Source organism: Stigmatopora nigra, chromosome 7 (genome assembly GCF_051989575.1).
Source record: "Stigmatopora nigra isolate UIUO_SnigA chromosome 7, RoL_Snig_1.1, whole genome shotgun sequence".
Lineage (NCBI taxonomy): Eukaryota > Metazoa > Chordata > Actinopteri > Syngnathiformes > Syngnathidae > Stigmatopora > Stigmatopora nigra.
The window spans coordinates 8,650,487-8,672,500 of record NC_135514.1 but is presented as its reverse complement, the minus strand read 5'-3'; the positions used below and the strand labels follow the sequence as shown (position 1 = coordinate 8,672,500).

General features: G+C 37.0%; 2 long non-coding RNA genes across 2 annotated transcripts in view; one reads left to right on the top strand and one right to left on the bottom strand.

The window, feature by feature from the left end:
* Positions 1-2,117: 2,117 nt before the first annotated feature.
* Positions 2,118-8,249, bottom strand: LOC144199793 (uncharacterized). The gene is made up of 2 exons (XR_013326969.1): positions 7,926-8,249; positions 2,118-2,502 (listed from the first exon to the last, which is right to left on the bottom strand). It is a non-coding gene; the product is annotated as an uncharacterized LOC144199793 (long non-coding RNA).
* Positions 8,250-8,425: 176 nt separating this feature from the next.
* LOC144199648 (uncharacterized) overlaps positions 8,426-22,014 on the top strand; it is a 73,222-nt gene continuing 59,633 nt past the window's right edge. The window contains exon 1 of the long non-coding RNA XR_013326955.1: positions 8,426-8,508. This is a non-coding gene — a long non-coding RNA (uncharacterized LOC144199648). The remainder of the gene's footprint in view (positions 8,509-22,014) is intronic.

Genomic DNA, 22,014 nt, shown 5'->3' with positions numbered 1-22,014 from the left:
CCCCGTTTTACTTGGGAGCTAAAAGAATTGGCATATAGCTCTCATTTATCCAGCTATTTAGCCACTCTGGAATCAAGGACGTGGATCAAACATGTCAGCTAAAAACACCCACATTTGGGAAACTGCCTGGTGAAATGAAGTTAGTTTGGAAGAGTCATGAGCTCAGTGTTTTTTTTTTATAATGACCCCCAATTACACTATTAGAGATCAAATTTTAGAAATCAAGTCGTGCTGGAATAAATACAATATGGATAATCTCCAAACAGGCTGTCAGTCAGTCAGTAACATTGAGAGATAATTAAGAAGAAATGTATTGTAAAGAACCCCCCCACACCTAATAAAGTCAAACATAGTTTCGAAATAAAGCACTACCTCAAAATAAATCGAAGCAGGAAACGGTAAATTGGGGTGGATGGGTAATTATGCATCAGTTTTTCTGTGAAGTAGCTCTTTACTGTCACACAGTTTCTTATTCTTTCCTCGCAAGCTTCTAAGATGCATCTAATCATAAAAAAGAAAAGCCCAGGATCTTTTTCACTCCATTAATGGAGTCACCCCTGCAGCACAACATCAGTCACCCTTTAGAATAGTCTATGTTGCATAAAGAACCTCATTGTTCTGTCAATTTTCAAAAAGTATGTTTTAGACATTTTTGACAGGCTGTGTTAAATATTGATCATTATATGGTTGAAATGTTTTGACAGGATATTTCAACATTATTTTATCTTTATTCTGTCACTATAACTTGTGCCTCTTGTTCTTTGTCACTTTTTCTCATCTAATAAATTCAATTTTTGGTTTACTTGTTGTGATAATACAACCAGGAAGGAGTTACTGTCTCATCACTACAACTAATCATCAAAAATACTTCACACTTCTCTTATCAATATAATATGAGAGTAACTTCAGAAGCAAAGAATAAATGAACATTTGTTCTTAGTCAGTACATAGGTAAAACTAATTCGCACATGCATTTATACACACTTATCAATTTAGCTTGTTCTATCACGGGTTACGGCCTTTTTATTTTTTATTCTGTGGCGATAGAGGAATGGCAAGATGTTAACCCTACTTTCTACTGCTATTATGTGTCCACCACATCTGTTGGCTTCCATTCATCCATCCACATTCAGGATGACAAAAATCAATCATTCCATTCTCTCTGGATGGCTACCCATTAAGAATAGGGACAGCAAGTGAAATGAAATACACATTTCCCTGAGCTGATCCCGTCCCATGATAGATTTGTACAGCTACAAATGGGTGCAAGTACGGTTTCTCAAATCAAAATGGAAGCATTTGTACTGTCTTCTAATCACCATCATTGCACAGACACTAGAGTGTTGATAATACGCTTATCTCAAAGCAAATGCATCGTGTGTTGTCGACTGCAGTAAGTCAACCATGTCAGTCAGGTTATGAATACCTTCTTTGTGAGAAAATAAACACACACACGGCTCTTTCATATTTGAAACTACATTTTGTTGTTAAATTCTGCTCCAAAAACATAATATATTTTTAAAAAATATATAACACACAAACACACATTTAGTAAAGAATATCAAAAATTAAGGCACAAGAGGACAAACGGGCACGGGTGACTGGCAAGTGGATATCTCAGCACCCTTCTCTTGGCCCACATATGTTTAAATGCTGAAGAGATGGAACACAGGTGTGATGCAGGGAGCTCCACCCACTGCAACACACCTGGGCTCTGTAATGGAAAAACACAAGCAGGCCAGCAGCAGAACATCAGTGTTTTTCTTTCAAATTAAGCCTTGAACAGGCAAGATAATGTACTTGTGATCAATTAACACAAGCACAAGGTGGGCTTTACTTTGAAACTTGCAGGTCTAGCCAAAAAGCCCTTTGTGGCTTACCAGCCGAGCAGCACTAATCATTTCAGTGAATTGCATTTAACAGCAGCCTGGATTCACAGTATGGATTTTGCCCTTAGACTGTCCTCAGGAAATAAAATGCCAATTAACACATTCACAAAAGCCTCAATATTATTTTCAGACAATGGCATTACAGGCTAATTTCTTCACAGGTTGTCTAAATATTTTTTGTTTCATTCTTTGTTATTTAAAAAATAAAATTAAAAAAACAGGCCTGAATAAACTGCATCCCTTTAACAATCAGAGTGTTGACTACAAATAAATATTGTTATACGGAACCCTTCCATTTGCTAAAATGTAGTATTACACGCGTTTGGAAATAACATGCCATGGATTAGGGTCCGCTTCATGAGGACCACAAACCGTATTATATTGAATTACCAAATTTGAACCTTACTTAGTATTGTATAAGGCATAATCCAAAATGCATCAACATTATAGCCCCTTTGCTTGCTCACTTCTGTTCGTAATGGCGATAAGGTTATAGAGAAATTCACCATGGATGTCATCTTTAAGATGAATGTCTTCATTCCGATGCGTAAGGAAAGGAATCCAAGCTTAGCCCGTAAGATGATCGTCAGGGAAAAAAGAAGGCAATCGTCAGCTGCAAAAACACAGGCGGTGCCAGATAAGGGACTTGTGTTTCACTCATTTTATGATGAGCCAGTTACTTAACCCGGAAGAGTTTTCAAATGCAAAAACCTTTAGTGCTAATTATATACAACCCACTTCAACAAAGAGCGGAAAGTGATGATGAGAAAAGTATGTTTTCCAGCATAAATATTTTAAACATTTGAACTGCAACACATGATCCCAAACAAAGACATTTGTCTGGCAAGTTTTTCTTTCACCATGTTCAAAATTAATTTTATCCCATCCAGATCAAGTAGATTAATAGTTTTTCAGGTTGATCAGAGCACGAGGCATAGTTTTATGTGGAACAAAGTTATACATTATTCTTGACCGTTCACTTATGCGTGTACGTGCTGTCATTTCAAAATGCACTTGAGTATCTTTGAAGGCATTTATCCTGCTTTTGGCTGGTTCTCTGTAAGTTTACATCAAGGTTTATTTGCAAATTTATAAACTTTTACCAAATGTAGTCTGTCTAACAGTTGACAGAAGACATCCGTTTTCACATCAATCACAGTTTTAGTTTCTGCTTTCAAAGCTGGCTATGGCCTTGATGTTTCTCTTTTGCGAATGGATATCCAGAGGCTGAGTAGAACAACACACCCCCCCCCCCCTATTTCTAAACATTTTTTTCTTGGGTTTGTCTTGTGTGGGGTTCACACTAACTAAGCCAATCTGGCTTTTCCCAAGCATGCAGAGGAGTTATCCACCAGTTTGGGGCTTTTTATGTAAATGAGGACAATGTGACACCCCAGGGTGTTTCACACATTTAGAAAAAAAAAAAATAAAAAAGAAAATGTATTATGTGTCGCTTGCTCTTCGATATCACTTGCCTTGTACAATGATTGTAATGGGAACACTTCACTTCCTTCACTCATATTTAAAGTAAACACATAGTACAAATAATTCCACCATATAAATAAATTGGTAAACACTGAACACAAAAGAAGTGTGAGAACGTGAGTTAGTCAGCATCGCAAAGAGATGGATTATTGGGAAAACCTTTAAATGCAAGCGAGGGAAGTGTGGTCTTTCAAGTGAGCTTACTGGTAGACCCACAACTCTGATCAGGTCATTTGTGACAAACTTTTATGTTGTTGGCTCATCTGTCTGGTCAAACATGCTTCACAAGTCCTCTGCATCAGTAGAGTTTCAAGTTCATATTCAAAAAGGGCCAAAACAAGTATTTTCAGAACTGTTATTTGCGTTGCCAGGTGGATTTATTTGGGTCATGCACACAGTATATCAATGCAGTTATGTTGATAAGAGGTATGATTAGTGGATCAACATCAATGCAAAAAACTTTTCAGCCCAACAGTGGCTATAACAAACAATTTAAAATCAAAAACGGAATAGTTTCATTTGAAAGAAGCTTTTTTTTCAGCATAGGAAGGTCCCCTCTCTAATGTTGAGCAAGAGAGAAGCTGCCTGATTTAGCCTTGTGTGATTACTCTTAGAGGTCAGACAAGTTAAAAGGTATTTGATTGAAATCAGTAGATGGCAAACTGTGCCTCTCTCTTTTACACATGTGCCACCTATAGACATACACACACATGAGCACACCATACTACTCAGTCAGACCCTCCTCATCTTTCCTTTTGGGAATAAAAGAGAATGTGAGGTAAGCCTTCTGCTCTCCTTCCCCTTTACAAGCTTGTTGATGTTAGGGAGAGGGCACAAACAGATATAGGTTTTGGAACAGTGAATTCAACCTGAATTTTTGTCTGAAAAAAAAAGTATTTCCACTGTTTATCAAGCCACAGTAAATCCAATTAGCCTGTGGCCTCCCATCCAACCCTATTAACTTGCTCATCTGAGAGAGCACTCAACAGCTTCTGCCAATATCTCATTTCTCGCCGTCACAGATAAGATCGTCTCAAGATATTCCATGGGGTTCACTCTAGTTTGCTCTCTCTCCCACCAAAACCAAAGAAATGTAGGGTTCATTCAGGATTTTTTTCCTTTTTCTGGATCACTATTTCCTCTCTTTTCAAAATACATCTACCGTACATGTATTTCTTGCTTGTCTTTCTGTAGCTTTCCAATATCCATCACTGCCAGACATTCAGCCTTTATTTTTCCCACCCTTTGTCTTCTAACCATTAGGTCCAACAAGGCAACATAACGGCCATGATACTAACTTCCCGTCTCATGTCTTGTTTCCTCCCAGACAGCGATCAGGGAGCAGGCCCCACTGTCTGACAGGAGGCGAAACTGATTTTCCTTATCATGGCCTGCCCACAAAGGACCAGGCCAGGCCTGCATGATTAGCATTCCTTGGTGGAGATGTGTCGGGCCTATTTCTATCACAGAGACAGATTGAGGCTTTCACTCAGACTGGTGACTGAGTGACACATGGTCCTGACCGGGGGGACAACATTGTTATTTGAGTTAAGAAATCAATTTGTATCAAATGTACACTGTAATTTATTTGTTGCTTTTGAAGGGAACGGGGCTAAGATAAATGGAATGAACTAACCACCCTCCTCCCCTACCTAGAGGCTGAGCCGATAAAGTTCTTGTGAAGCCCATGATAGTTATACCTGCATTGGGGTAAAAAGTGACAAACATGTTTAAAGTTGTGTGGTGATCTTTAAATCTCAAAAAGAACACCTTGTCGGACATGATAGAACATTTTTACCTCTCCCCCCCTGTCTGTCAAGTATCTCTGCTGACATACTGCCTTAGTATTTTTGCTGACATTTCGCTTTATCAAATATATCTTACGCCGAGAGGAGAAATGATTTGTTCCTTTTTATTTATTTATTTTCACTCAAGCCCCTAAATATCTTCTTGCTTGGATCAAGATGCTTTTTGGGAATTGGAAGATTCATCTCTTTTTTTTTTCATGACATATTTTCAAGCTTTTGAAACAATAATCATATCGTGTGATGTGAATAGAAGCTTTAAAGTCCAACAGATGAAAAGAAGTGTGTTTACACTTTTGTACACGGATCATTTTAGAATATGAACAAGGTTGTTATCACTAAGATGTTTAAAGCAAAATTGTGGATAGAAGATTTTAAAGAGAGAAAATGATTGACAGAGAGACTAACCTGTGATCTTTTTTTTTTAAATATGTATGCAATGTTTGGATTATTAGAAATGGCAGTATCTCAAAGGAGACTTGGACTTTCTTTGTTACATATTTTATCCATTTACAAAAGAAGAGGAAATCTGCTTTCCTCTAGTTTGTCTGTGAAACAACTGTCTTGTGCATCACTGTGCAATAAGGACTTAACATTTAATTGATTAGGGGCCACATAGAACAGAAAGCCTCTCAGCAGTTCAACTTATATTTTACAGATCTGTGCACATTTACTGTTGCAGGTAATTGTGATGAACAAAAGTGTGCACATCCCAGCATAAGGAATAGATTTTTTCGTTTTGCTACTTCCAATGTAATTAAAAATTGATTTCATTTCATTAAAAAACATGCCAACAAGGTATTGTCTACCTTGAATTTTTTAGAGTGAAAATGCTCATCCATGTCCTATATAAGGGTAGAAGACAGCAAGAAAGTGAGACTCATGCCTCAAACTTTAGGAATATGTCTTAACAAGATGCGAATAGAACCATGAACAAAAATTCATGCTGTCCATTTTGTCAGAAATAAATTCTGCACTTTTATCTCCTATGATGATGTTGTGAATAGTATAGCAGACTATCCCATTAACATCAAGAGAGTCCTCCATTCCTCAGAAACAGCAGTAAGAGGAAAAAGCAGGTGACTATCTCTACACATCAAACACGTATTACGCCTCCAGGTTGAGCCAGCAATGCTTCCAGTTTGGGTTTTTCAGACGACTGCAAAGCTGAAGCAGTCATGAATTTTAGTACAAAATTTAGATATGCAAATTTCCTCAAAGCAGCTTCAATTTAAAAAAGGATGCCATATTGCCTCAAAGCTACATACTCTAAAGCTAAACAAGATTAGGGAAATTGAATCATTTCAAAAGCTGTGGGCAGAATGTAAACAGGGGGCCATTCTAATCCTCTGGCCCAGGTGACCATCTCATCATGTGTACAAACAAACTGGATGAGAAATAAATGAGAGGAGCGTCTGACTGTACATTAACCGACTGAAATGATATATAGAGAAACATTTCTTCGCCCCTAGAAATTATTTTATGTCTGTTTTGTATCAAACATTCTTGCAAGGCTTCTGGAAGGAGATATTAACATTTTAACTCCTTTCCAATTTTGTATGAAAAGGATTTGGCCCCTTAAAGCGCAATAGATACTTTTGAAGTAATTAAATGTGAGCTCCTTATAAACACAAAGACACAATTGTTACATTTGACTAAATAAATGAACTTGTATTGTGTCATGCACATTCAATGGGTGAGATTTAAAAAGGTCATTCAAACAAGTTCTGACTTCCCGGCCATTAGGAACTGTTAAATAAACACAGCTTGTCTAATATAGTATCAAATCACAATTGTTTGTTTTCACAGAGGTGAAGAGAATAGCTTAGAATTAACAAGATCGCTGCTTTGGTAGCACATAAGCATCCAGAAAGCACTTTGATGATCTAAGGGTATATCAAGTCTTAGCGCCCGCACACTGGGTGACCTTCATGCTATGTTCTCAAGGCTCGGCTCTATATTTGTCACATCAACAGCACAGTGATACTCATTCCACGCTGCTCTCAAATGTCATTGTGGGAAACAAATCTTGGGTCAACAAGGTATATTTTGGACACCAAGATGTGAGCTGACGCACAGTCAGACATTACTGACCAGGTGAGTCAAATGTTTCAACATTTACATTTGATCCATTCTGTACATAGAAAATTAAGAGACAAAAGGAAATTTGCTCTCTAGTTTCTCAGCATATTACTACTTCCATTCAAGATGAAATGTCTACTCATGTCATTTTTTTCATGCTTCAGAGGAAGCAGTAACCAAATCTAAATGGCGTATTTACAACATGTCAATGGAGATCTTGTTGGAAGCACTGGGGTCAGCAAACTGCTTAATCCTCTCTCTGTCACTGTCTGCTACTGACAGACTGATGGATGTGACCAGCTTTTTTAACAGGGAGCTATCCCACTCTTTCATATGAGTGCAAAAAGTAGGATTGGTAAAATGAGTGACTTCCAGCTAAGATAGATTAACAAAGATGGGACAATTGTATTCCTTCTTGACATTAAAATGGTCAGTTACAATGTGAAAAATCTAATAAAAACTGCAAACTTATTGATTGCATACTATGTAAAAAATATATCACCAAAATGCAATCTTTTAATAGGGTCTCATCTCATTTTCTGAACTGCTTCATCCTCATTAGGTTCACGGGTGTGCTGGAGCCAATCCAAGAGGCAGGGGATACCCTCAATCGGTGTTTAGCTGATCACAGGGCACAAGGAGACAGACAAACATACATACTCACAATTTTTCCGATATGTCACTGTCTTTTTTCTTTGTTGAGACTCAGATGAAGTGTATTCCAATTCCAGGAACCATAAAGCATATTTGTCAATTAGCTGCACAAACATCAGAGGGTAGTCATTGTAGGACGAGTAGGTAGGATAATATCTGATTGTCTACTAAAAAACTAATGGGGCTTAAAAAATTCTGACAATGGCTATCACACCTTGTAGAAAATGTGGGAATTATCTAAGTGATTAATTATAATTATAATCCTTATTTCTTTTCCCCACCATAACATTTTAATGATTTTTATTTTGCCTATAACCTTAAAGCAGTGGTGTGTAACTGATTCCATAAAGGGCTAAGAAGGACTGTCCAATACACCACAGAGACTTCCTGTTCTGCAAAAAAAAAAAAAAATAAAATAAATAAAACATCACCTGATTGGAATCAACTGATTACACTTGTAGGAGATCAGATGGGAAAAACTTCAGTCATGTGACCCTTTGTTGCACTGGTTTGACACCAGTGCATTACAGTGAACCCTAAAATACTATGAAATGCCTCAATATGCCACCAACGCTTTGCAAGATTGCTACAAGGTAGGGTTGCTTGTCTTTTTGTCTTGAGTTTTACAGTGTTTATAGCAAGGCTTGAGTGCAATTGCTTTAAATGTTTTTTTCATTACACAGAAATGCTTAGAGTTGACAATGCAACATACAATTGCAAGCCTATCATATAGATTCATCTGGATTGCTTTCATTAGCAGACTGTTTTGGCTGTATGTGTGGTTTTATGTTTGGGAAAGTTGCAATAGTCTTCAATTAATTTTGAAAAAAATGATTTAAATCAGCAAAGTCTTGTTATTTGTCTGACCACATATTACTTTTCAGTTGCCTTACAAGGCTGGTTTGATACTGTGTCAAGTCTTTGGCTTCAGAAGTTTAATAGGCCTGCATTCTTGCTTTCATGCAGATCATAGTTGTGATTTGTTGCCACATGTTATTTGTTGTCTTGTTTTGTTATTTGTTGTCGTAAATCCCTATTCGTGATTGTGGTGTCTTACACGCTCTGTTTTTATATGTTTTTGTTTTATTTTCATTTCTGATGAAAATTAAGAACACAAGTTTTTCTTTCGGGAAAATCTCTGATGATGTGTTGGATCTTTTACTGCAGTACTGCAAGTACTCAAGGGATTTGTCACACATTAGTAAACATGATGGATTACCGTCATCTAAAATATTTTAATACATATTTTAGACCCTAGATTATGTATACATTTGCACAGTAAGTTCAATGGTTAAAATCCAGGCATGTGTATCTTCCACACATCAGATGTCACTGGAAAATGTCTTAAACTGAGACCAAGTTAATTCTAGTAAAAGTTCAATCGCATGTAACTGTCAAGATGCTAATAGGAAAATGAAAAACTACAATGAAATTACAGTAATTCAGAAAACATCCCATTACATTTTTGGATAAACAATCTAATAAGTTACTAAGTGGTGCTTCATTTCTAACACAAGACAAATTCCAGAGCTCAGAATGTCTACCATGTGTTCACAATCTGTTTTGTGACTGTGTTTGGAAGTGACACCAGGTTCTCACATAACTATAACCTCTGTACAGAATTTATTGGCTGGAGTTTCAATTTGAACAATGCAACACTCAAAGCTTGTTTTCATCGTAGACTGAGTTCAGAAAAAAACACAATGGTAGTGTTTTCCTGGATATTAATTGATAACACTACACCTTGGGCCTTTTGCAAATATTTGAAAATAAGAGTAACTGAAACAAAACGGTTTTAATTACTCTTAATCGCAAATAAACATTTGACTTGACTATCTCCACACCCATTTTGGATGCACCCTTCAACTAGCTATCAAATTGAAACATTGTTAATACTAGTGTTCTATGTCATATGTCAGATTTTGGTTGTACATGAGAGAGATTTAGTTTGGCTATGACAAAACCTCCAGCATGATGCTATTCATCAGTAACAGATTCAGCATTTGTAGAAAATTATTTTGGTAAGCTGAAGTGGGGGACATTAATGGCAATGGGCGGAGGTGAAATTTCGGCCACTGTTGAGTTCAGTATATCAGCTGCAAAGCCAAGAATGTGGTGATAAATCGAGTGTCACATTGTGTTTATAGTGTACAGATTGCATGCTGTATATTTCTTTTCTCCAAGGATTAAGTGTGAATAGTTTGGCCTGGCAGACAGACTTGCTGACGAGTAGGTTGACTTTGTCACCCTTGATGACAGTGGACAGGCAAGTGACTGAATGACTCTCTGACTGGCTGATTCCTTGCAGTCATTCGTATGTGCTGGTTGAATTGGTGGCTGGCTGGTTGCCTCTGTACTTGGCGGCCAGACTGATTGGTTAGCTTGCTGGCTGTGTGTGAGAGAATGAGTGATATATGATGCGGTTTAGCACGGTTGCGATTAATGGATTGGCAGAACAGTTGTGTCCATTAATAACTTCACCCGATAGGGCAAGACCTATCTCCATCTGTATGTTGTTAATGCTCAAATCGATATGCTGCAGGTTTTACAGATTTTTTTAATGTGCAGTTTTTTTTTTCCACTTGTATATTTAGTTTTATTTTGTAACAGTCCTTGTCTGTGTGGAAAAAATGTTTAAACAGGAAAAGTATGCTCCCTACAATTTTCCTCTTGACCGCGTATAATGTCTTGGAATCTCGCTCTCATTGCTGCAGGGTTTTTATAATTTACGGTAATAAAGCGTCTCATAATACAAGATAAAAAATACTGTGAAATATGATTAAGTAAATTGAAATAAGAAAGGCCACAGGTGATAAAAGAGTCTTTTTGTAAGGGGCTAAATAAAAGAACTAACTAGAAACCACTTGTAAAAATGCACTCTGGAAAAAAAAAAAAAAAATAAGCACAGTACCTACGTTGAATTAGTTGAAAAAAATATTCTGTATATAATATGCTATCCTAGAAGTAATTTCTTTGCAGTAACATAAAAGTCCTTATGTTGGTTGGTAGTACTTTTAGAGTGTATGTTTTCAATAATTTGCATTATTTGAAACATAATATGGAGTTAAGTCCATTTGTTGAAAATTAATTCCCTGGACATTATGAAAATCTTAATTCATACTAATGTGTTTTTTAATATTTAACATTGCTACATTGATAATGCACCTGGCATCCATTTCTTTGCAATCCATGATTTTTTCTGGTTTATATTGTTCATCTGTTAATTTAAAACAAAAAAAATCACGTGATATTAAATGTTATACATTCATTATATTGCACAATTATACAGCCTTGTGACTTTATTTTCTCATCCACATTTACTCAGAGATCAAGATTAGGTGTCTGCTAAATGAAAATCCCACAAGCTCACCTGCTTGCCCTTGATATTCTGCTGGAAATATAAAATCCATTCCCAGATTTAAACATCCCTTGACATCCCCAAAATTCTATTCTGTTCTGTCTTCAGCCACAGACAGTCTGCCGAATCATTCCTTCATAGCTCAAACTAGATGTCTCAGTTATTGGGATGAAGAAATCCCTGTCAGTGGGCATTCATGGATGTACCTCCACCTCTTCTCCCTCTCGGTGAAGGGAGGTTAATTTATATTTCTCAAACCTGTTCCTTTCGCCTTGGAAATTGATTCAGTTGAAGTGTTAGCTCTGGATCTTTATCGTCGTGCTATCACTCCACTGGGACAGCCCAGCCATCATCACAAATGACTGTTTTTTTCTCTTAAGCAGAATAAAACATATGAATTAAACTTCATAAGCTTATCTGTTCTTTGATATGAAGAAACCTGAAGGTTTATTTCCACATTAATCCCACCTCCCTCCATTGCTTCAGCTCTTTGATGCATGAAGGTGGGTTTAGGTGGAATCTGCCAGGTGTATAGTGCATGTTTTACCCATTGCTGGAGCAGTGCGCTCTACTTCTCTCCTACTTCCTTCTCTCTGTCTGTCTTTCACACAGATTTCCTCCAAGAATTTAATCACAAAAGGAAGCCATATGCATTGAAATACTGCCGGCGAGTAGGGGTCATGTAGCCCGATACTGAATTTCCCTTGCCTTTGTGCAATCTTAATTGTCTGTCATTTCTGTCTGCAGCCCTGTCTCTGCGCACTCCAAATAAAACCTATGGAAACATGAAAGGTGGAGAACTGCCCTCACTTTCATCAAGGGATCGCTTACCTGGTCTAGCTGTGGCTACCCCAGGCTTGTGTTACGTACCTCATAAAAGTAGCTCTTGTTTCACAGATGCACTAGCCCATCTGCGTGCTGGACTAATCTGTCAGGCCGAGCTCCCAGGCAAATTCTTTTGCGGAGAAATAGACACTGGTACGAACTCTGCAGGCTTTTTCTTCTGCCTGTCTCTAACCCCCTTCATGCCGGTAGAAATCTTCACTAATGCTGCTGACAGTTAGATGCCCTGGAACATTTATCTTGTTTTTGCATCTGTCATTGTTTTTACAGAGGTGTTGACCTCTACATGTCCTATTCTGAATTTTGCTTTGGTTGCGCCACTCCCAGAAAACAGATATATGTTATGTCAATGAATTGTTGTGGACTAGTATTCAGTCAATGGAATATGTTTTCCAGTTGGAAATAGTGTAAAACTTTGTCAGAGAGTTGTGGAATTGGGTCATAGAGGGATGAGAGAATGACATAGTCATCATGTTGGTCCAAATAAAGCTTACACTAACCAAGTGGCATCCTTATCTGGAATGGAAAGAAAATACATAAAATGAAGACAAAATAAAACATATTAAATTATACACATTCCTTGTTAAGTCACTGATTGTCATTTTCATGGATCTGGAGTATAATCCACATTTTGGATTGTAAAAAAAGTAAGTTTTAACCACAAACAAGCGTTCAGTTTTGGCTGACTCATATTTTTCAATTAGAGGCCAATAGCATCAAATCACAGGCTATATGCAAGTCTCGTGTGGTATTTTAAGCTGATTTCCTCTCAAAGGGGAGGAATGAGCAATAGTTGAAAGTTGTCTTATCAGGTCTGCTGTCGACTCTGTGGAGTGCCTGACAGCCACAGCCTGCTGAGACTCTTGGGCTGCTGCTGCTCATGACAGAGAAGCAGGACAGCCATTCTACTTGGCTGTTCTTTCCATCAGAATAGAGAGTGATATGGATGTTTCAGAATACTTGTAATAAGATACAATTCATTTTTTTCCTAATATTGTTCTAAAAAGGCAAACTGATAAACCTATGTTTATTTAACTATCTAAACGACTATATTGGAAATAGAAAAACATAATCAAATAAAAAGAGATTTTACAAAGTCAAGTATCAATATAATTTAGCGTCAACTATTGGTTGACGGTTCAGCGAGCATAAATATTTATAAATCTTACACAACCAATATTTAATTGTAAAGTAAATTATTAACTTCCGTAAAGATTCTATTTGCATATAGTAGTCATTCTAATTTACAATTAGTTAAATTAATGAATTAACAATAAAGTCAGTGTTATGTGCACTAAAACCCACAAGAACTGTCAAACAATCCAAACCACCACTCATTCTTCTGTTTGTTCTGAGTATCTAAATGTTTTTAATTAGCTAGAGGCCACAAGGTTCCCCCAGTAACTGCTTACTGCCTGCAAATCACAAATGGTTCCTGATGTGTCCTGTGGATGAACTCTGCTAAAATCAAAACAAAAAGAAGAATTAGAAGCGGGGAAATGCAAAAATGCAGTATGACTTTAGAGGTTCCTGCCTTCACACTGAAAACTTGCATTACAATGATGATGTTCTCAAATTTGTCCCCTTAGTTTTCCAGAGAAGCTACTGCCATGAGAAATTAGCCAATCCGAGTGGTATTAGTATATGAGTGAAAGACCATCGCAAGGTTATATTACATTGTATAGGCCCCATTGGGGGTGCAAACAAGCAGGAAAATACGGACGTCTCCCTTTTGAAGTGATGGCTGCTCCCAAATTACACTCTTAGTCACAGTGCTACCACAGGGATATGGCTGTTAGCCATGCCCTACTCTGATCTGAGCACACTTCTGGATCTTATTACAATGTGAAGTCTGATTGATTCCCTTCAGGGTGGATTCTTGATGAGTAAACTCAAATGGAATGATTTGGGAAGCAAGTCCGTCACAGAGCAAATGATTTTACTTTATTGTTTAATAGATGGTTTTGGAATCATCTTCTAGACCGTTATTCTGAACATTTCCAATAAATATGTCATTTATCTTCTCGTCTTTCTACGTTATATTACTTTTATTAGATATTATTTGTGTTTAGGCTTAAAAAAGGCCCAACAAAAAACAAAAGTAATTAAAAGGTTTGATTTAAAAAAAAAATAATATATAATAATAATAACAAAATGTATACAAATATACAATTTATGTTGTTTATTCATTAATTCTTGTGTTTTCTGTATTTCATATATTTTTGATACAAAATTAATCCTTTAAAACATATCATGAGGGTTGGAGCAAATATATTTTATAATATTGTATGTTTTAGTATTAAATTATGCTTTTTAGGAAGAATACTGTCAAATAATGTATTCTGGGAAGAAATGAAAAGGAGTGTTAGAGTGACACAGAGAATAAAAGCAGGCAAGTTTCCCTAAATCTCCTGTGGGCATTCAACATGCTTGCCTCCCAAAAAGATTGAATTAGTTAGGCCAACAGAAGGAAGAAACGCAAGAAACTAATGGTAAATAACAAGCTTGTGACAATTCAGCAGCAACTTCACAGGGGAGGGTTTCAGTGGAATGTCTGAGACTGGACCTTTCCCCTGCACAACGTTATTCTAACAAACAATGTCAATGAAATGGCATCCCACCTCTAAGCAATTTGCATGGTTATCAGAGGAGTGAAAGCCAGTTTAAAGGTACATCCTTTATATGCCGGAGAAGGATTAAGGCCATCCTCACAAAGAGGCTTTGATTTCCTTGCAAATGTGGAAGTTTCACAGCACAAAAAAATGAGTTTTCAAGCTTCAACTTTAACACATACTGTGATAAGTGTTTGAATTCAGAAATTGTAATACATGTGACTAATATGATTATTATTTTAGAAATTCCAAGTGATTGCCAAGTGATTTACTTCAAAACAACAATTGTCGAAATGTATCTGCATCGAGTATGGCCATAAAATGAGTTTTTTAAACAAACAAAAACAATTGTTCTTTTAGATTATTTTAAAAGGTGAACTACAACAACAGATTCACATCCTCTGCCATGTTCTCACTTTATTCTTTACTTCGCTCCAAATCAATACACTGATCCCACATACACACAAGGGGCAGAGATGTAGGAGTCCGCCGCATGCTCTTAGCTGTGAGGTTAGAGTGCAAACCTCATTAGCATGTATAAACTCCCCGAGTCAAGAGGTCGCCTTTGACCCTAACACACAAAACCTTGCTGAAAACATGGTAGACAAAGTGTATTCATGTGGGTGAGGGATGGTCTGTGCTGGCTTCACAAACTGGTAACGGCTTTTTGAGGGCCCCATACTGCAAAAGACAAAAGGAAATCTAGGAATCCAACATTAAACATATAATTATCCCAATAAATATACGTAATAGTGAGGCAACTTTCCAACCTATAATCTGTTTTCTGTTCCATCTTCTTTACCCAACAAGAGGTTGCATTACATAATTGCTCACAGCCCAACAGTTGCTTCACAAGCTGTTGTTTGATCGATTAACCACTAAATAGAAACACTTGCACAATTTCCTGTAACTTTACTTGACAATGTGAAGCTTACTCACAAAACAAATAAATAAATAAATAAATAGAAAACACAGCTTCAGTCTTTGGAGAGAGGGAAAAAAATGCATCACCACCAGGCGATGTCCCTTCGGTGGCAGTCCAGCACAATGTGTTCCACTTCACTTTCATCATGTTGTACCAGCTGAACATGGTGTAGCTTTCAGCCCTGCCCTGTGGGAAACTGACCCGACTTTTTTTCTTGTGTGTGTGTGTGTGTGTGTGTAAGGGGGGGTTTGCTAAATTGTCCCAAGATTTCAATGACCCAAACTCCTTGGGCCTCCAGCATGGATTGGCCAAGGAAGCTCAATGCTCACTGTGGCAAGCTCCAATGAATGCTACTTTGATTCTCTAGCAGAATGCCACCAATCTAAGCCTCAAAGCTTGTCTCGTTGGACTATGCTTGACAACAGGAGCCCAATTTTTGGGCTATTTCACTTGCATATTTTTTTCCCTCTCTTAGTTGTCATTTAGAACTTTGGATACTCCGATTTTATTCACCCAATGCTTGTTGTCTCAAACATTTGTGGCACATGAAATCCTTCATTGCCTGGTCATACATCATTCTTGCTGTTTAAGTATTAACAGACAAAGCTTCCAACAGATACAAACATTATTAAAGATCTAAAAATAAAGGTCTAAAATAAGAGTATAATTTTACTTTTGTTATGTTGCCTTATTGTTCAAGACACAAGTATAAATATTTATTTCCCCTACATAATTTATGAGTGTATTATATATGGGCCCATGGAGCAAGAAAATGCAATGAAACACAATTTTATATTTTATCTTATTGTATTATTATTCAGTCAATACCAAGATTATTGCACTACAATTTAATTTGTTTCTTACTTCCTGGTGTCAATTGGTTTGTCAAAATAACTATATTGTGTACGTAAGCCGCTGTTCCAGACTGAATTTTTCAGTTGTTGATATTGAACACTCGACGATATTAACTCTCTCCCCCAAGATGACTTAACGTGAACTAATAACAAGTGTCTCACAGTCATGTAAATATACGTGACATATTCTAGCCCTAAACTTGATCTCTCGCTTTGTGAACATTTTGGCTCTCACAATAAGTTAGGGCCCTAAGTAATATAAACGGGGAACCAAAATAATACAAAGAATATTGTTCGGCAACACACATACAGTTCAGGGTATAATTTAATTAGATGGTTGTTTAATTCAATAATACATGTGCGAGGATTTTAATCACTTCAATCTGTGGGATTGTAAAACCTGAGTCTCAGTTTTTCAAACAATTGCAAAGATCCATGTAAATGTCTGGATTAAAGTCTGAATCATTTCTATGTATTCAAATGATGCTACTACATGTGTTGATTTTTTTAATTTTTTTTCAATAAGATTAATGCAACCTTCGGCTATCCTCCAACAGCTGGGACATACGGCTAGTTTAGCAATTAAACACATAGTAGTGGCCAAATGTTATCAATCCCTGGGGACGCAAACCCAAATAAACTCCAGGTTTTTATTTTCAAGCAATGTTAATAAAGAAGGAGAGAAGGTGAATGTTTGAATAGGATACCTCCTTTCACATGTCCGAGGTGTTTATATTTCGTTTCCCCTTGTATTCCCTTGGAAATGGTAATAATGTCAAGACGTGCTATGTCTTTAATTAGATTTGGGACAGGAGGAACTAGCCTCCAAATGTCTAAACCAACCGTGTTCTGTGGGTGTTTGAAAGCAGAGTCTAATAAATTCTGAAGCTGATACGCAAGTAAAATAAATGAGACTTCAAACATAGTAAGGAGCTTGTCAAGAAAGGAGGGGGGATTACAAAGGGAAGCATATACCCAATGTGACATATGCAATGGTTCAACTGTAAAAAAAAATAAATAAATAAATAAATAAAAGCAATGAGCCTTGGCCTGTTGAAACTAAACCCATACAAGGTTGAATTTGACCGATGTCAAATAAGTAAATAGTTAGCTGATATGGAGCATCGTGGAGTTTCTCAGGAAAAAAAAATGTAAACATCTAAAGCATTTTCCTCCACAAGTTACTTCAGGTCATTTGAATAAAGGAAAGAGCAAACAAATAAATTACTTTCAGATTGAGCGGAGTGTGATTATGCAAATAGCTAGAAGACAATTATCAACAGTGTACTAACTCTGACCTCATATAGATTGAAGTGTAATTCATACATGACATGTTAGTCAGAATTTATTTATTAACCTACTTGTACATGCTCTAGGTCGGGGGAAAATGAGGACTGATTCCCTTCTTAGCAGGTGGATGACTAACATTTTTATTAGTGTAATAACATAGAAATTAGGGACATAAGTTTAATAGTGTCAAGTACCACTGACTCGGTATTTAAGTACCCAAATGCAACACAATGATCTATCGTAATTGTTGAAAAACAAGTATCTTAATATCAATTGTGCCAGTACCTTCTTAACCAGGATAGAGAGCAGAAATGGTGAGAATCTGAAGATTGGGGATTTAGGGAAAAGTCTTGTAACTTGAAAACACTTTCACAATGTGAAACTGTAAACAGTAAGAATAACATATTTGTGTAAGTATACTGAAGTGGACTTAATGACAGTTAACAGAGAGCTTGGTTGCAGTTGTAACGAGGGGGCCGGAGAAAATGCATCATTAAATGACTAAACTGCTATGCTCATGTAGCGCTGTGAATTATGATGAATTTTACACAAACTGAACTTCTTAATTGTTTCTGGCCAACCAAGAAACTGAGGAATGTCACTGTCAGCTCCAGAGAAGCCATAAACATATATGTCTCACATTTAAGCTCCAGGTTTGTATTCGGACCTATTTGCCAAGACTCATTTAAAAAAGCCTAAACTATGTGCTGCAGCAAAGTCATTCCTTGGAAATGTGTTCAGAAACTGAATATTATCTGCTGGTGATTATCTCACACCAGTGCAGAGGTAGTGTGATCCAGAAGTGGTTCCTCGGAAGTCTCTTTTAACTTCAGAATTAATGTTTACAATCGTTTAGGGGTGTCTGTGGAAGGCATACAGGAGATAGAGGCGTGTGTTTGTCTCAGTATGGAGGATTGTGGTTAAGCTGAAGCTCATCTGGCAACCTTATGGGCGGCTCATCCACTCGAAAGCTCATGTCACTATTTTTCTCCTCTGGTCTCCTTCCTTCATCCTTCGCTTCCTTTTTTTCTTTTTTTAAATCATCTTTCCTTATATTTCCGTTATTCATCTCACTACTATAATTTATAGGATTTCTTTATTTCTGTTTCCAATTTATTCAATTTTAATGCTCTCAACATATTGTTTTGTTGGTGAGAATTGCACTGGCTGCCATATAGGTTTTCCACTGCTATGTGCTGATAGTGGAGTTTTAACAGGTCTTTCATGTGTGCCCCATGTTTTGCAATGGCTGGAAGTTGATGTAGCTTGTATAAATCAATTTGTCATATAAGCGCCATATCTGCTGAGTGCATAGGTTCATGAGATGAATTTGTGGTTCAAGCTAGTCCACCAGTACAGTGCCTCTATTTTTTCCAATAAAGGAAAGCATGCAACTATCAGGTGGCATTGCACATCTAAGAAATCACTCTGAAGCAATTTTTATGTGTAGTTTGGAACCTGTTTGATGCAAGACTTTGTGCTTAAGGCAGAATATACCCTAGAATGGTCGCCAGTCAGCTGTAGGGCACTCAGAGAGACAGACAACCACTAGTTTGCCCAATTATACCACCACCATCATACTCATGCTTGCCCGTTCCCAAGTCAGGCGAGTGAACCCCATCAGGTGGCAGTACTAATATAGATACATTAATTATATTATGTTCTGAATTATATCCTTTGTATTTATTTATTCCTAATCTAAATGAGTGGATAGCCAGTGGACCCAAACCATATTTGCTGGTTAAACATTTGGGCTTTCATTCTACTTCTGCCTGTGTCTAGTGCAGACACTTAAAAGTGTGCCAATTAACAGCCCAAGCAGTGGCCGCCACACAGGAGGGCTATTCATAAGACCCACCCTATGGCGTAAGCTGTGCCGTTTCGAAATGCTTTATCCGGGACCAATCCCAGAGACAGCTGTTACACTGGCAGGTTTCTAAGCAGTCCCGGCATAGCCGGCAGACTAAGGAGTTCATAAAGATTCTCACAGCAAGTGCTTTCTTGAATTAAGTAAATCACACTTCAGAGATGAGTGTGTGAGACAGGATGGAGTTAAGCAAAGAATACAGACGGGACCAACACGCTACACTGTATCACTTATCTATTTAGGCAAATCCCTTTTAAATACAACGTTCACCCATGAGCACCTATTATCAATCCTAATAATGGGCAATAGATTGGTGATATTTTATAGGTAAGGCAATTGATAAAAAGTGTAGTCAGGTGTATTTATATAGACCAACATTATCTCAGAGGGCTTCACAGAATGATCGTTTCTCAGGACAAGATGGCGCTTGACTCCCCCATCACAGCTTGTGAGCAAGATATAAGTTACCGGCTGACTAACGTGGTCGGTTGGTGCAGTCAATATTGCAGCTTTCTGGCCGGAATATGTGGTGGAGGAGAAATGTAGCTGTAAAAAAGGCTTACGTGGGACTTTAACCACTGATGAATGCCAAAGTGTAAGAGTAAGAGGCAAGATCTGAATATTTCTACATTGGTCATTCCTTGTGCTCAAATACAGAACACAATCTGCGGAATTCTTTTTTTCCTTAAGAGTAGCCAAGAGCCACATGTTGGGAGAATAGTTTCCAGGAAAGAATGTATGATGTTACACGGTCAATAGGGTAGGAAAGTGGTTTGGCCATTGGTATTTTAAGTCATATAAAGTGATTAGAAAAAAATATATATTCTATTATTTTGAAACTTGTGAAGCTCAGCAAAGCTTTAAAATGTATAGCTCAGTCAACTACATAATGACATTTGACTATCATGACCTTGATAGTTATGAGCTAGTTAGTAGAACTGTTTAGGATTACAGTGTATACAGAGTAGGATTAATGAAACTCATTAGAAGGCTTGCCTTGACATTTTGTACTAATGAAAGGCTTTTAATACTTAACATTAGAAGACCAGAAAGCAAGGCAAAACTTAATTATCCATGGACAAAGATTCTGCATCACTAGCAGATAAAACTGGCAGTACCTTTTCACAAATAAAAAGATGAAATATTGCAGTTTTATTAATATTTTTAACAATCTCCTCATTTTCATTGCTGACCAAAGAGGGATTTTAGGGTTTAATGTCTTGCCAATGACACTTGGAAAGTGAATTGCCAGGATTCAAACCAATGACCGGTTACTCGCTAGATAACCAGCTCTAAAATCATTTTAAGCTGTGAGGACCTTTCAAATAATTTAGCCCACTTTAAGATAGGTTAATGGATCTCAATGTTGGAAACCAAAATTCAGCTTGAAACTTTGACAATAATATAATAGTATTTTCTGTTACACAGTCTATGAGTGTCTCAATATAGCAAGACTAATTATTTTACCTTTACAGAAACAGCAATTATACCCACACGTACTGTAAATAGAAACAAACAAACAAACAAATTGTTTTCTCCCAATTTATGTCCATACTGGACAGAGGAGTCAAATTCAACAGCTTCTGAATGAACGAAATAAAAAGGATGAACCTATTAATATATCAATATCAATAATATATAGTGTACATTGTGCCTTGAGGCAGGGGTCCGATGGGATTTTTTTTGTTGTTGTTGAAGAAAGCAAGCAGAAGCTGAGATGACCACATGTACAAAAGCATTGGCCACAGATGTGTTGAGTTGAATTTGCTCAAGATGTGGAAATGTATTTTTAAACTTTGATGCGAACATGATTTGTCCTGGAAAAGCCCTTTGTTCCTGTGATTCACATGGTCTTAATAACACAGTTCATACATATTTTATATCTTTTGAGTAAAACAGTTTGAAGTCACGTATGGCCCTTGTGTGGACTTGTATTAAAATATATTAGCTGAGCAGTTTGCATGTGGTGTAATTCCAAACAGTTTGAACTAAAACGTTTTAAATACTGTGTATGTGCAATCTTTTAAGAATACAAATAATTTTGTCAATAAATATCGATCATGTATTTTTCATTCCAACAAAAAACATGGTTGATTTAGCTCAAAAGTTACATACCATCATATAATCACAATTTCAAGTTCAAAAGATTGTCCGACAAATAGAGTTAAAACAAAAGATGTAATGAATAATTTGAAAATATATGAATGGACAAATAAAGTGTGAAACATGTTTGGGTGATTTTTATTTCAGGATTACTTCACATATGTGGATCATATTCTGAAGATGTATTTTAATGCCAATCATAAATCCTTCGTCTTGTAAAATTCCCGTACCAGTGCATAGTTTCCCA